Here is a 16,527-nt window from a genome sequence, read left to right on the forward strand (position 1 = left end):
TGGCCCCACACACTCTCTCACGTTATAACTTGACCTACATTTCTTCAAGACAATACCAACGACAAAAAAGCAACAAAATACATACAAAACAATTTAATACTCACACACACACATCCTAAGGCTGAGAAAAGAAAAAGCAAGAAATTTCCAACGGTACATGGGCTGGTGTGGTGTGTGCCTGGGACTGATTCAATGTTTATGAAGCGACAGGGCTTCACCACATTCACAGGCCTCTCTCTCCGAGTGGTTGTTGTGGGCTTTCAAAAAATTATTATCGTAAAATTGATTTCATTGAAGTTGTGTCGAGTCGATCGAGTCTTCGTCATCGGCCTGATCAGAGCTTTTGTAGCGATATACATAAATGTATATATTGTGTACATAAATACATACATATGTATATGTACATATGCACATATGTGAGAGTATCTTCTTTTTGGTACATTTCGTTTATGTATTTTGATAATTAGGCGAAAGGTGAATAAACTCATTGGCCGCTGCTGCTGCCCGGGGTTTAATTTACACATTTTGTAAAAGAAATCGACTCAGCGGACTGGACTGCAGCCCGTGGCTGGATGATACCGTATGGGAAACTGCTAGAAGATCACCGACAAATAGAAAGCGACAACGAATACCAAATGTCTCTGGAGTTCGTTCATACTTATATGTAATTCAAACTATAATAAAGTTGATCTAGCCGATTACCAATCTTTTAAAGTCCTGGGCAGCATCAAATATAAAATAAAGTCTATCAACGACAAGTCTTTCAAATTAAATTATGAACTTGGAAAAATTGCAATACTTTTTCTAAAGAATGTTATATTTCAAGGTCCTTGAAAGGATGTTTTATTGGCACATTTTACTACCGTTCTTAAAGGTCTCTCCTCATCAGCTTTAAGGGCGAAAGTCTTCTTAAAGTATACACAAATTTGTTATAGAAATACTAATAACAATGTACTCACTACTACTTAGATATCTCATATAAGAGAGATTTGATCTAAGTCCCAGATCCCTTTTCAATTAATCTTAATAATTGCATTCTAGTAAAATCCATGACCGACCAGTAAAAGCTTCTCTTTTCCGCTGCTGGTTTCCCTTGGACAAATAACAAATTCAACAACAACAATAACAACGGGTAAAACCGAAAGATAAACAACGAACGGCACTCTCACTGCTTTCGGGCAGCCCAAAGGTCAATGACATGTTCCAATTTTTCGGAAGATAGTCTCCTCAGCAGCATCTGGTGGATGGATCTTCCTCGCTTACGGCTTGATACCGCGTGGGGTTTTCAGAGTAAACATCCAGCAGCACCAATAAAGACGACAGCGACAGCGATGGTGCCTCAAGAGCAATGGAACAGAGAGAAATAGAGGCGAAAACGAATTCAATTCACTTTCTATTCCAATGAAAAATCGCTCAAAGCTTTGGCGGCTCAAAGTCAACAACAGTAACAACGAAAGTGGTAGACCAACACACCAATACCAGCAGCCACTTTGCTCTTGGTCTTGGTTTTTGGTTGTGGCTTGGGCAGTCGTACAATCCATTGATCTTCAACAGCGTCGTCGTCGTCGCCGTAGTCTTCGTCGTCGTTGAAGTCGCTTTCAAGTGGGGTAAACAACGGAGCACGCCTCATTAATGGAGGCGGTGGGGACCAGCCCCAGCACTACCAGCAGCTCGTACAATTTGAAAGCGACTCCAAAACTAACGTTTCTTGTTGTGGTTGTTGTTTTTGTTGTTGCTGTTGTTGTTGTGTGGCTTTAACGGTTTCCGTTTTTTGTGTGTTGGTTGTTTGTAGAGGCAACATCCAATACACAGCGGCAGCTGCCGCCACATTTGCTGTTCATTTGAATATCTAGTGAAAATTTCACCCAGACAAGTGCCTTTTGTTATATATTCAGTTTCAGTTTCAGTTTTGGTTTCATCTCCCGGCCAGCAGTTGGTAGTTGGTACCCTGAAAAATATGAGAGTTTCTCCTAATTTGCAAATATTTTTGTCGTAGGTTGTTGTTTTTCTCAGTTTTTGGCAAAACCGTGAAAAAAAGAGAGAAGAAAAATAGTTGGCATATTTGGTTAGTTTGTTGATGTCGCATAGTTTTCGAACGATTCACGTGCCAAATGTTACATTTCGGTTTAATTTTCGATTAGTCATTGATCGGTGGTCTTGATTCAGGCTCAACAGGGCGTATGCGCAATATGCGCGATAAATGGGTCGCCGCATAGATTGGCCATTAAGCGAGTGGCCGAAAGGGGGTTTTTCCTTGTGGGCCTCTGGCTACGTTAAGCCTTTGAGACTTTGGCCGGCAGCCAAGTAAATGCAAGAACCCTACGGGCCAGGGACTTAATAGGCCAACAGGCCAAAAAATGCTCAAGAGGCACGTACATCGTCAGCGCCCGGCCTGATGACATAGCCCTAGCAATGGCGATGGCAGTGGAGTTGGATGGAAAAGCGCAAAATGAAAAGTGAAAAGTTTGCTTGCAATATGTGTGCGCAGGCAGCTCTCCACATTTATTGTCGACGCTGTCGACGTCTTGGATGTCTTGGACTTGGTTTTGCCAATTGCAAATTACGTGCCATAAAAGTAAACTAACTGACGTTGGTGTAGGCAAGCCCGACCCCCGTTCCACTCTCGTCCCCTCTCTAATTCAGCCACTGTCCAAGCGAGTGGCCGAGCACCCACTCACGCCCCAACCGCCAACGGAACGCTCCCCGGTGCCCGGGCCAGACTCGAGTGCAAACTCGCACTTTCACGTCTAATGCCAAAACACGTTGCAATTTTCATTGCTTGGCACTGACTTTAGGCTTGTTGGCCAAGTCCAAGTTAACCAAATTGCGCAGCCTGGCCGGGACAGCCAGCCGCAAAAAAATATCTAAATGTTTGTGTACTTAGGTGCTTTGCTGCGACTGAGGCTGGAACTGAGACTGAGTCTGAGGGCTACCTCTGCTATCAGTGACGTCAGCCGCAAGGCACCTGTACAAACGCCACTGAATTGCGTAAGCAGCGCTGCCTCAGTCGCAGCCTCACCATCACGCTACCCATTCCTCCCACTCGCAGAAAGATTGTGTAATAAGCACATGACAATTAATTAATATCAGCACAAACGCACGCGCCTACAGTTGAGACAGCAAAAAATAACCAAAACAAAAAATATATCAGCCCGCCAAATCCAACCAAAATATCTTTGAAAGATACAAAGTACTTGATATTTGCGACAATTCAATTAAAAAACTATTATTACATATTAGTTTTCGACAGTTTGAAGCCCTTGAATGGGGTGTATCGAATTTGGGCAATCATTTGCTCATCTAGGGAGTGGAATTGCTATCTAAAGGAACAGAGAATAACTTTAGTTTATTTATAAAATATCAATGCCGAGGGAGCCGGGGGTTAGCGTACGTGCGATATGTATGTATATAAAAATTCGAATTGTTAAATCTAATACAAATTTGTTGTTGTTCCATCCCATTACAACTCTTTAAGAGCATTAACTCTTCGACGCGTTGAACATGTCAAAATCGTCATAATTATTTTATAGTATGTAAAATTATCAAAGTGTTTGGGCAAACGACAACAAAAAAATGGAAAAAAAAAACTTACTCCCAAGCTTGGAGCTCCCCAAGACGATAAACGAAACGTGAGCTGGCTGACACACACACACACACACACGATCACGCATACGCATTCAGAGTCACCCACACGGAGGCACTATTGGCTACCTGTGTATAAGTACACCTGTCAGGTGAGACGAGACTCTGGGCTGTTGTTGTTTTTTTTTGTTTCGGTGTACTTTTCGGCATGAAGCTGAAACCAATCCATCTAGCGCCTCTATCAGCATAACAATTAAGCTTAAAGGCTTTTTGCCTGGTGGCGGGTCCCAAAATGGGATTATTCACACTTGATTAGAGGCATGTGAAAATGTCTTTTTATAAAGAGTGGCGTACAAACTGCATGCGCACCGATCAAAATTCATTCAAAATTAACAACGAAGAGGGGCACGGAAGAGGCTATGGTGGGGCTACGTGACAATATTTTGGGGCACAAAAAACACAGAGACCAAACATTTTCAAATGAACAAGAGCTCCATGGCGCTCGTTATCGGATTGTTGTAAAGTTGATTCGATCTATAAACAAACATATCTATGTTTAGGTTGGTCCTCTGTATTTGTATCTGCATCTGTGTGTATCTGTGTGAATGTGGATACGTATAGAGCGAGCTTTCGATGCATTTCTAGGTTGTGTTTTGTGGCCATAGCAGACAAATATTTCCCACCTTAGCTGCATCAAAAATTGAATTCAAATAGGCGAAACAAATAAAAATAAAGCATAAATAAATACAAACACAGACAGAGAAAGAGGAAGAGGAAGAGAGAGAGATACTACATATATACATTAATAAAGAGAGACAGAAACAGCCGCAGATAGTGAGAGCGAGAGAGAGAGCCAGCATAGCAACATACAAGAGACAACAAAAACAAAAAGTTCATTGAACTATTTGTGAGCTTTTTGGTAAGCGAGTTGAAGTGTGTGTGTGTGTGTGTGTGCTGCTCTTTGGTTTCTTTAGTTTTATTCGTGGATTATGGTATCATAGCGCATAGCTCTTCTTCTTCTTCGAAAGGTTTCCTCTGTTTCTCTTTTTCGAGGTGTCATGTGCCTCTTCTGGGCTTCGGATTTCTGTCTCTGTTTGCCGGACTTTACTTTGGGGCCCCCAAGCCGAAGACCGAAGTATGTAATGCAAGCTTTTATAATGAAATTAAAATTGATAGCAACACACAATTGTGATTAATCATAACCGCCATGGGAAGTAGCCCCCGGTTGGAGGCTATAGGGGAGAGGAGTAGAGGAGACTCATACGTTTTTGGCCAAGTCATTGTCCAATCGGGAATGCTCTGAGAGAGACCAGATCAGGCCCATCGGCCTGGCTCGGACGAAATGAGCCTTAGCCAAAGCTCAGTCGCGACATTTAATTATCCATAAAAACCCAACAGCAAAGAGGCGCCGACCTTGAGATTAGCAAGTGAGAAGCCGATAAAAGCCAAGTCCCACCCTAAACTCCCAGTGTATAAATTTCAATTAAATTTTGAACAATACTCCAATTGGGACTGGGAGTAGTATTCCTATCACTCATTAAACGGGGCTGAACTCGTCTGCTTGCTGGCAAACAGAATGCACTTAATTAATTTCCTTTGGTATCACATTTTTTTTGTTGTTCCTGTTGTTGTATTTGAAACGCGTCATTACCCCATCCCGCCATAGTCTTGGGACTATGCCAGACGACTCTCGAGACCGAGATGTGCACATTATTCTTATTGTTATTAGGTTTCTTTGTTGCACAGACTAGCACCAATTAATTACTTTATCGTATTTTAAGCGAAACAAGTATTTTACCTTGTTTATTTGTACCTCCTTCCCCCACCTCTCCCAACTCTTTTTGGGATAATATACCCGAAACCGGAATACTTATGACGTTAGCCAGGGGAGATGGAGAGTACTTTTAAATTGTACTTTTTTCAATCACATTGATCTATTTAGAAACCGAAGAGCTTGGAATTCAAATTATTTAATTTGTAACATATCAGATAGATTCCAATAAAATCGATGTGGAAATTAATTATTGACTTCGGGTTAACATTTCTCGGACCGAGATATCATCATCTCAAGGGATCATCCTTCATCAGGTCATAATTCACTTATATTTCCGTATAATTACCCTCCTTAGAGAAACCTTTCAACCTCTTTGGAACGACAACTAACCCTAGTCTTAGTCCCTAAGGAGGTTAAACATTAAGAAAAGTGTGGGTCTGATGGTGCTCTGTTTTCTGGATCTGATTCTACTCGTATAAGTTATAAATTTACAAATTTCTAGCCTCGAACTTGTTGGCCGACACAAGAGCCAGTTAGGCAGGCTTTAAATATTAATTGACTTTCAGTTCAAAAAATGTCTGGTAAACCTCCAAAATAAAGGTATAGGATGACGTTCACCCCCAGACATGAACGAAAACATGTGGCTCATTAAAAGTTTGGCTTTTGCATAAGTAATATCCGATAACCATACGAATTGCTCAAAGGCGTTTAATGCACAAAATGCGACACATATGCCCCACGCCACTCCAATCCACCCCGCCCGACCAGGCCTGCCAGTGCCCCTGCACTGCCTAACCATTACCACCTACGGCGAGTATCGTGCTCGCTGACAACATAAATAAATAATTAATAAATTAGAATGAGACGAAAAGCAGCGGAAAAAACAACAATAACGAGAGCGAGTTTACGCGACAGAGCTCGTGCCACACACCCGGCGTAAGCGTCAAAGCCAAAGCCAAAGCCAAGTTCAATATCAAATAACACGCGCTATGCTCGATCTCGAAGTCGGTCTCGATCTGGGGCTCGAGATCAGTCTCAATGAGCGGGAGAGAACCGGGGCTTTACTTGTACAAACACTTACAAAAGCGGCCTAGTCATAGTTGCACACAGAGACACAGATTTTATGGAGAACAGGAAGCATTAAGAAGATAAAAATGCCATAGAAGGCGATGTGCAATAAATCAAAATTAGCAGCATACAACTTTGGGCCAGCAAGCACTTACACGCCCTTTGCTCTGTTACCAAAGTCCTGCATCATCTATCTACATGTGCAGCTCTCTCAATGAGTATCTATGTATATAGTACTATATGTATCTCTCTCTTTCTCTATATACGTATAAGTATACGTATACGTATCTTTATTTCCCTCTGTAAGTGCAGGTTGCAATCAATGCCGTAATAGCAATAACAACTTCCGTATTTCATGCGCTGTAATTTAGCTCAAGTAACAAAATGCAAAGCCAAACTAAATGTTGACGGTGACGCGACACGACGCTGCATTCAGACGAAATTGCAAACGGCAATCTCTGACAGCTGAAAACGGAAAAGTTTGGTCCGTAATCCGAATCAACTGTAGACTGCAGACAGCAGACTGCAGACTGCAGACAACAGACTGCAGACAGCAATTCAATATTTGCTATTTTTGAGGCTGCAGATCCGATGCAGACCAGACCGTGTCTGCACTCGATGCACAGCCAGCGACTTGAGGATGGTGCGATTGGATTTGATTCGATATCATGTTTACACTGAAATTGACATAATTTGTTTATAAATGTTTAATGATCGGCTAGTGTGGGCGGATAAGCAAACAACAGGTCTAGACGCTGGTCTTGGTCTATTACCGTTTGGCCATTGGTTGCAATTGAGTAAATAACAAATAAAAAATATGAACGCACTTAGAAGACCTATACCCCATTGCCACCATAGATAGAGCTGGGAAATGACAGACAAAATGCTAATTTAGATATCAAAATGAGAAGAAACACACAGTTGTGCACCGCCACCGCACCTCAGAGCAGCTGCCATAAATTAGAGTATTTAATGAACATAAGCCCAACAAACCAAACCCAACAAGACACACGCAATTGTTCAACATCAGTTGAGCCAATTTATAAATAATATTAATTAATTGAGCACCGCCGACGAAATAATTATATTTATTTACAAGTTTAACTCGTTGGCAGCGGCAGTCGTTGTATAAAAAAAAAAAAACACCAAAAAGACAAGAAACCCCAACGCACATAAATAAAGTCTCATAAAATACGATACAGACCGCAGCAATCGACCGATCAGAACTGGATATGCATATCCTTGACTGTTTTTTTTTCCTCCTCCAATATGGACTTTTTTTATTATAGAAATGTTGAAATTATCGTCTTGATTGCATAACACCCAAAATAATCATCGACGACGCGAAGAAGAAAGCAAATGCGCACCGGGAATGCTCAACCAGTAACAATTTTAATAAAGAGGGAAAAAATTAATTAACATATTTATACATTAAGACGTCTTGATGAAAGCCACCATCAGAATGTTTGCATATAATTAAGGGATTTATGTACACAACGTCAATAACATTCATAGAATAGATAATAGCCACCGAGTATAGTATTTACAAAGAATTTTATTTTTAGGCATGGCATGGGATACCCCGCTCTCGAAAGACAATAGTTCTTGCGAATTGAAATGTTGATATTACATAGGTGAGGAATATGGTGTCCTTGGATTAAATGAAGATACAAAGTAATTGGTATATTCAGAAGTCTCCTGACCATTATTTTTTGTGTTGGCTTTACAAATACAACTATGTCAAGGATATGGAAATCTGCATATTTTAGGTAGCTTTTAGGTATCTTTTCAGAGTGCGCCATTAACTCACGAATTCGGCACACTTTTGCGCCAAGCTGGACCCGTTCTGGATTTCCCTTTCCAAAAAAAGCTGAGTCCTCCTGTCCCCACCCCCCCACTAACAGCCAGAAACAGAACCGAATCGAACCCAACCCTGCCTGAAGATGAGGCTGAGGCTGAGCCTGTGCCGGGGGTGACGCAAATGATGGAGCCATAAATTAAATACTCGTATGTGTATCATCGATGTCGATATCGATACGATACGGACCGCCCATGTATATTACTCATTCACTCACCCAATCCATATACATACATATTCACATAAGTGCATTATTAACACTTTCATGGAATTGAAAATGAAAATGTCAAATGCGAGTTCCGCTGACCAACAGACTCGTACTACAGTGCGTAGAATGGCAGGCAGGCAGCGAAGGGGAAGGGGAATGGGAGTAAACCGACTGTTGACTGTTGACCAAAGTCGAGTAGATTGGTCCGTTTGGCATATTGGCATATAGCAACAACCTATTACAATTATTATTACATATTAACATTTGTAGCATTCTTACATACTTAATACATTATTACAGTAATTTAATAACATGTTCTCATGGTCAACCTGCTGCTGCTTTGGCGGTGGCGGTGGCGGTGTTGGCCACTATCTGCTGGCTGCTGGAGTCTCCAGTTCTCAGTGGAGTGGTTGGCCCGACCAGAGGTACTCTTAGCTATTGACAGTATAGCTGGTGCATATTTTAAAGAGCCGCCAGCGATTACATTGTAACAAGAACCATGGCAATAATAGCAACAACCCGGCAACAACAACAACAACTGCAACTGCAACAGGAGGTCATAATGAACGACACTTTACGGGCATTGGTTCCATTGATGGCTCGATGGGGTTTCGCTCCCCCGTCTTATGCCCCTCCCCACCCGACAGTCAGGCTATCGTTCCAGGCCATTTGTATGAAAGATACAAACATCAAATATCACGATTTTCAGCTGTCAACCCAGCCCTACGCGGATACGGACATTTGATCTCGATGTTGGGGTTGGGATGTGAAAAAAGTGAAAATGCATCGTTCTAATTATAACACGTGATATCATCGGACGCGCATGATTTATGCACTAAAGCACCAGACTCAGATCCGGCAGCAAGTGACTCCCCAAGCGACTCCGACAACACCTGAATGGATTGAATTGGATTCGCTTCTGCACCACCAGGGCTAGACCGAGCAGATCGGATCGGATCGGATCGGAGAGCTCTCAAGTTCAATGTGGAAACGGAAAATCCGAGCTGCCAGACAAGGCAAACCCTTGAAAATGGAAGCACCTATCTGCTCGAGGGTCTCCAACGTCCACATGATACGACTCTGCTCGGCTCGGCTCTGGACACCAAAAACCACAAACCTCGCGATACACAATGAACGTGCAAATGTTTATGCAAATGCAGGGTCTGGTCTGGCCTGGCCTGGTCTGGTCGGCATTTGTATAAACAATTCCATTTCGCTTTTAATTTCTTTGCGCACAAATTTCGAGAGTGTACTTTTGTCCGCTAAATTGGGTCTACTCGTAGTATATGCGGTTTTTTATGAATCTGACCTTAGTCATGATCATGAAACGCTCGAATCTGTTCCACTGGGCTGCAATTAGGGCATGAATGGGGGATACTCAGTGCCAGTTACTACCCCCTGAAAAGCTACACTGGAAATTGGATAACAAGAGAGAGAGAGAGAGAAAGATTATACAATATGATATACGGTTGATATAAGATCACAATGGATTCAGGTGGCAAGAGATGCCTCAGGGTCAGCTCCAACAAAAAGACTTCAAAAGTTCTTAACCTAATATTCCAACACGTGACTGGGCTTCGTTCTTTATACCGATCGACAGCGCCTACTGATGAACCCCCCGAATAGACGACTATTGACACATTTGCCCCAAACAAGCTCTAAATCAAGTTCAAAGTCAAACTAATTAACAACAATTTAGCTAATCAATAATAACAGAGACATCCCTCGAGCAGCAAACGCCCAAAAAACATGAAACATGTTTGGTTTTTGGGTTGATGGAATCGCTTTTGTTATGGTATGGAATGGTTTGGGCAGATACCACGACAAAGCTTCCAGTGCAGGTGTCGGTGTCGGTGCCGGTGCCGGTGCCGGTGCCGGTGCCAGGGACTAGCCAAACTACTTACACTGACTACGCACACAATCTTATATACTACACACCTGTACACAGTGTACACACATCTGTACACACATCACATAAATGCAAATAAATAATTAAAAGCAAATACAGCAGAAGCAGCAGCAGCGCAACAACAAATCAACGCAGACGGCAATATTTTGGCAGCGAACTTGTTTAATTTGCATAAAATCTCACAGATACTACAAACGACTGCCCAGATACCCCCAAAATAGGGTAGGGGAAGGAGCAGGAGGCCCACGCAGATGCAATTAAACAGGCGCGCGCGTAGATCCAGTCAGCTGATGATGATCGGGGGGCACAGAACGGACGGAGGAGGAGCAGCGAGTGTCTTGGGGCTGGAACAGAGGGTTGGAGCACCAGCGGGATGCAACATCGAAGCATCTGGCGGGAGCCTCAACTGGAGACGACCAACAGTCAGCAGTCACAGTTCGGGTTGTGGGTAGATTTAAATACATTTTTTATATGCACTTTGTGGACTTTTTTTTACTCGCTCATCTTATTATTGTTCGGAATTCAGGAATCAGAATCGCAATCGGAATCGGAATTGAAATCTGAATCTGTTTTGTCGAAACTAGTTCGTCGCAGAATTAGTGCAGTATAAACTGTGTATATATGTATACGAAAATGTATAAATTTAAAGATATATGGCATGTATGGTATATGTACGGCTGCTAAAATTCGAGTTTATTTAGCGTGTTCTATTGAAAGGACAATAAACTCTCGGTAGAGCGTCAAGGTCAACCACATCGCATTAGAAGACGAAAGTCAATTCTAATACAGGTCGGTCTATAGACTCATATACAATATATGATTATATGTATATACTTATCTTGATTCTAATATTAGCCAAACTGGATCGATTTTGCTCGATTTTTGACAACTGATCATCATTGGCGGAGAATATTGTATAATATTGAAAGATGAAAAGTTAACTGCAATACATAATCATAATAATAGATTGCATTTAAAGCAATAATTGTAGTAATATTCTTAGTAGTAGTCTGTCAAGGGATTCAGACTCTAACTTCTAGCTAGTCCTACCCAAGAAATCCCGGAATAATAACTTACTTTTATAATAAGAGACTGATATATATCTCAATTGTTAATACTTTTTATTTAACACGAGGCAAAAGTAGTTTTATAATATTGTAAATATTCAGAAAAAGATGTATTTACTTTTTGATTTTCTGATTAATGTGATTAAATAAATCTTTCGAAAATTACTCGTATTTATTGGTTTAACAGGAAGTACATAAACCTCTCAAATTTACCACATTCTAAAATATGTGCTAATGCCTCGAATTAATTTAAACACATTTGAATATTCCAGTATCTGAAATCCCTCCCAGTGCAAGACAATTTCTGTATTAGCTTCCTTCTCAGTAAAAAAAAATAAATCGTAATCGTTTCTTTATTTAACTTAAGCTTAAAAACGATTTAACAGTAACAGGCAACTATTTTTGCAGTGCACTTTAGTACATATATACAATATGCATATGTATATGTATAAATGAGATTTAAATTTTTGTTTTGTTGCCAGATATATTCATGTGTTCAATGCACCCGATCGGTCGAGTCGGAGTCTCGAAATCGGAGTCGGTGTCGATGCTGCCTGCCAGTTCGAGTCGAGATCTGCGATGCAGTTTTGTTTACACTTGATTTTGTCGTATTTTTTGATTAAGTGCATGGCGCATAGCCACAGCCGTCTCTGTCTCTGTGCATCGGCGGGGTTGAACGAGTATATGTACATATGTGCAAGTTTATATACAATTTCATTATCTTCCTGCCGAAGTTCGGGGCAATCAAGCCAAGAATGCCACATTGAAAGAGGTCAATCACCAGAGATTGCGCCTTGGATGTCATTCATGTAATTGAAGACAATTTATTTTATTTGCTAACGATATTACGACTTTATTTAATTAACTCTCAAAGCAGGAAGCTGCCGACTAGTTGACAGAGCGGCCTGTAAGTACGAATATACATATGTATTGTACATATACGAGTAGACGTATAAATATGAACCATATTTATCCATGTATTGTGGCGATTTATCAGCATTATACCTAAATATTGTAGGTATGGTAGGAGTATATACTTAAACAATGATTTGTATTTTTGCATGACTGAGTCAGCCAAGCCAGGCCAGGGCAATCGGGCAGAAAAGTATGGGTTGCAAATAAAAAGCGCATAATAGGCGTTTAAATGCAATTTTCTCGGCAAAATGGTCAGATGAAATATCAAAAATTCGAATTATATGTTTTGCAGCCTGTTGATTAGAATGAAATACAAAGATGGGTGTGTGTGTGTATGTGGAGGGGCAGAAGGACCGGCAGCAGATACAGATACAAAAAAAAAAAAACTAACAAAAAACGAATATGAACAAACCGCACAGAAGTCCTTTCCTGACCAACAGAAATATTTGGGTAGCATCCCCATCCGCCATCCTCCTTCCAGATCCAGAAAGAGACAGACAAGTCCAGATCAAAAGTCAGTCAGAGTCCGACTTCTTGTTCGTTTTCTCTCCCATTTTTGCGTTTTTTTCGGGATGGATGGATGGATGGAACGCTGGTCAATAATTTTGTGAGGGTGCCGCCAAAACCCAAAAGGGCAGCAGACGCGACGCTTCTCTAACTTTTTTTATATTTTTCTGGTTCTTTGTTTGAAATAGATTATTGGCAATACATATGTACAAAATATTTATTTCGTCTGGCGTCTTGGTCGTGGGTTCAAGGATTTTTCATGGGTTCAGTGAACCAAGTGTCTCTCCCCCGGGCCGGAAATATCAAATTCGGTTTAATTATGGCGCAAGCAACTTATTAATATAAGTTTGATGAAAAGTGAAACACAATGGGCACACACGCAGATGTCATTCTCGCAGTCAGCCGGGCTCTTTGGCACACGGGGCACACGGGGAGCACGTGAAATCGTACTCGTAGTAGTAGTTGTTCCACTTCCACCCCCACCTTTGACAATCTACTGACAATCCCGAAATCAATATCCGCCTTGCGTAAGTGTGCGCTATAACGACTGTAGGCGTGGCCCCGAAAGGGGTAACTCCGAAAGGTAACCCGAGAACACCGACGACGAAAGTGAAGAAAGCAGAAGCTAGGCACGTGCCGCCCCTCACCTCTCGACAGCTGCCGTCGCAAAAAAAGGAAAGTGAACTACGACGCGTCTCTGGGATGTCAATATGCCCCTGAGATCCAGATTCAGATTGAGATCGGGGAATGTTGATGGAACGTTCTGATTGATCATGCGACAGGGGATATGGACCCGGACTCGGATTCGGACTCGGTTTCGGCTTCTGCTGCTGCTGCTGCGTGCCAAGGAATTCCTAAGAAAATGGCACAAAAAATCGCCGCTCTGGGCAGCACGCAAAAAAAGGGTGGAATACAATATAATAATAATAAGGAGCGCGCACACACACACACACACAGCCAGATCAGATCGTATTATTTAATTTGGAACTGTGCCGAGGCGAAGGCGGTTTTTTTTCTGCATTCTGTCCGGGAGTGGAGGCTGTGTATCAATGAATCGAAATTAAATGCGAATACGAATGTCCCGATCGCGTGCGGCAACATTTTCACAGATTTCGAGAGGCTGGATTCTGTGCTGGCTTTTTGCCCTGGATTCTGGATTCTGCGTTTCTGCGTTTTGATTTGTGTTTCGGTTGTTACCGGCTTTTGATCATGGCCCGTTTTTGAGCTTTTTTTTGTTTGTGTAATCTTGGGGGTTGTGTCTTCTGTTTAGGATATAAATGCGATATAAATACAGATGACTACTTGTTCATAACCCCCGACTGACATTGGGGGTTAAGGTAGTGGCCTTTTTCTTCATAGTCTTCTTTGGAGTCCTGTGTCCTGTTTAGGCAGGGTCTACATATATATCTGTTTTATTGCCCTAACACAAGGGTTAAGTTAAGAGGAGAATCTTTGACCCAAAACACAGTCAATTTAAATACCTTTTCCCATATCTTTACTTGATGACGAATACGCATGCAAGTTCCACGAAAATCTCCGACATACCGCAAATAGTTTCGAGGCTTGACTCCCGGCCACTTCTTGGCTCGCATGCCAAATTGCAACTCAATTATAAATTGCAACAAAAAACAAAAAAAAAAAAAACAGACGGAGAAAACCGAAAACCAACACACAAAAAATCCCCAAACAGTCAGTCACTGCAGTGTAAAATTGTAGTGCAGAGCGGAGGCAACGGGCAAAAACTGCTAATTTAACTGCTAGTTTCGCATACGGGCACATGCACGCTTGAAAACATCAATGAAAATGCCATGAAAATGCAGTTGGAGCGCTGGAAAATCCATGAAATGTGCGAGTACAGCGAAAACCTTCCGCGTTTGTGTAATGCAGGAAGATTTTGCATGATGTTTGCCTTTGTCTTCACCTCATTCACTGCTGCGGCAGCAGGTTGCTGGTACGATACGATACCCGACATCGCGATACATTGGTGGGTAAATTCCCGTGAAATCAAAAGATTGGGGGGTGGCCAATGACAGGAGAGGACCAAAGAACTCTCTGAAAAATGCTGACAAATTCCACAAGTTTCTCCTGCCCAGCACTAAAGAAAAAAGCTTAAAATTAGCTTTAATGATATATCTCATATATTGTAATACATTATTTATTTATTGCAGTGTAGCGATGAAAATACAAAAGGAAACAGATCCGGTGCTCCAAGGAAAGAGAGAGAGAGAGTCTCATTTGAAAGAAAGCAAGTGAGAGCGGCAAAGTTGAACACATGACAGACCCCGCGTCACAGCCAGAGACAGCCTACCAATCCCCCCATTCCCATCCGCTCCAGCTTCAGCTCCAGCTATGGCTCCAGCTCCCCAGATGCGCCTGCTCCTCCCCCTCCCCCTCGTCCTCCCCTCCCACCTTTCTCGAGACAGCGTGCGAAAGTGAAATCGAACCTTTGCTGCCGGCGTTTGTGCTTTAAACAACAGCAGCAGTCGTCTCGGGCCAGGCCGGTTTCAAAGTTTACGAGGGGCGCGACTGAGCTGTGACTGGGGCGGCGGCTCAGGCCGAAGCGCGGGCGCGGGCTTGGGCTTTGCTTTTGGCCGGACAAGTGCGCCCTGGCCGAGAGCGGGTTCAATTAATAATAAACAAAAATACAAATTTGTAAAAGTTTCGCATTTATTTTTAAAGCGCGAGAGAGAGAGAGAGACGACAGCGGCCCGGCACTGAATGAAAATCCGTTTTGGCTTTAATTTTGGGCTTCGTGGCTGCATTTTGGCTCGGTCACTGAACTTTGTCCGACTGGACTTTCGTCACGAAAATCTTTTGCATACGTGAGCGGATGACGCGGTGGCCTGGTCCCCAGCCCCCAACCAATAATTACGCTGGCCCGCTAAGTGGTGGGTGGGTTGGATGAGTCGACGTCGACGTCGACGGGATCGTGTTGCTTGTACTCGTACTCCCCGTGACGTGGAAAATGGTTTAGGGACAGCTGCACACTGCATACATTTGTGGCTAATTGTGGGACAAGAGGTGCCCTGACAGTCCAGCCATTCCATTCAATTGGCAATGCAAATCAATTTTAAGATCTCAAGAAATATGCAGCTTTAATTAGTTAATAAGCGGCAGCTGACACCGTCGCGACACTAGATCTGGCTGTGCCGGTGGCTCTGGCTACCTCAAGATTCCTCAGACGCGCTGATAAAGCGGCGCTCCGCACTGGACTGGACTGGACCGCTTCGCACCACAAATGGGCGTCGGGCGCAATTAGCGCCATATATCAATTACTCTCTGCTATGCTCTGCTCTACTCTATATTACGTATACGACGCGCGCACCGCTCGAGTGTTTTCATTATAAATCATTTATTCAAATTACATATTAGAGCAGCAGTCAGCAATTGGCGACTCCGACTGGTTGTGGTCAGCACTGATTGGGTTCCGTCTTCCGTCCCGGTCTTAGTACCATCAAGAGACTGGTCAGGGCGCTGTCTTGGCCAGAGCCGAGCTCAACACCAACTCTCAGCTACTGCTGGCGGGTCAGTGCGGCGTCCGTCGGGCCTTGCGAACAGCTGATCGATGTCTCGGTTATGGCTCTCGCTATGTCACGGCTCTGGCTGGTGATAATTTCTGACGCCGCTCAGTTGGCCAGA

This window comes from Drosophila pseudoobscura, chromosome 2 (genome assembly GCF_009870125.1).
Source record: "Drosophila pseudoobscura strain MV-25-SWS-2005 chromosome 2, UCI_Dpse_MV25, whole genome shotgun sequence".
NCBI classification, from domain to species: domain Eukaryota; kingdom Metazoa; phylum Arthropoda; class Insecta; order Diptera; family Drosophilidae; genus Drosophila; species Drosophila pseudoobscura.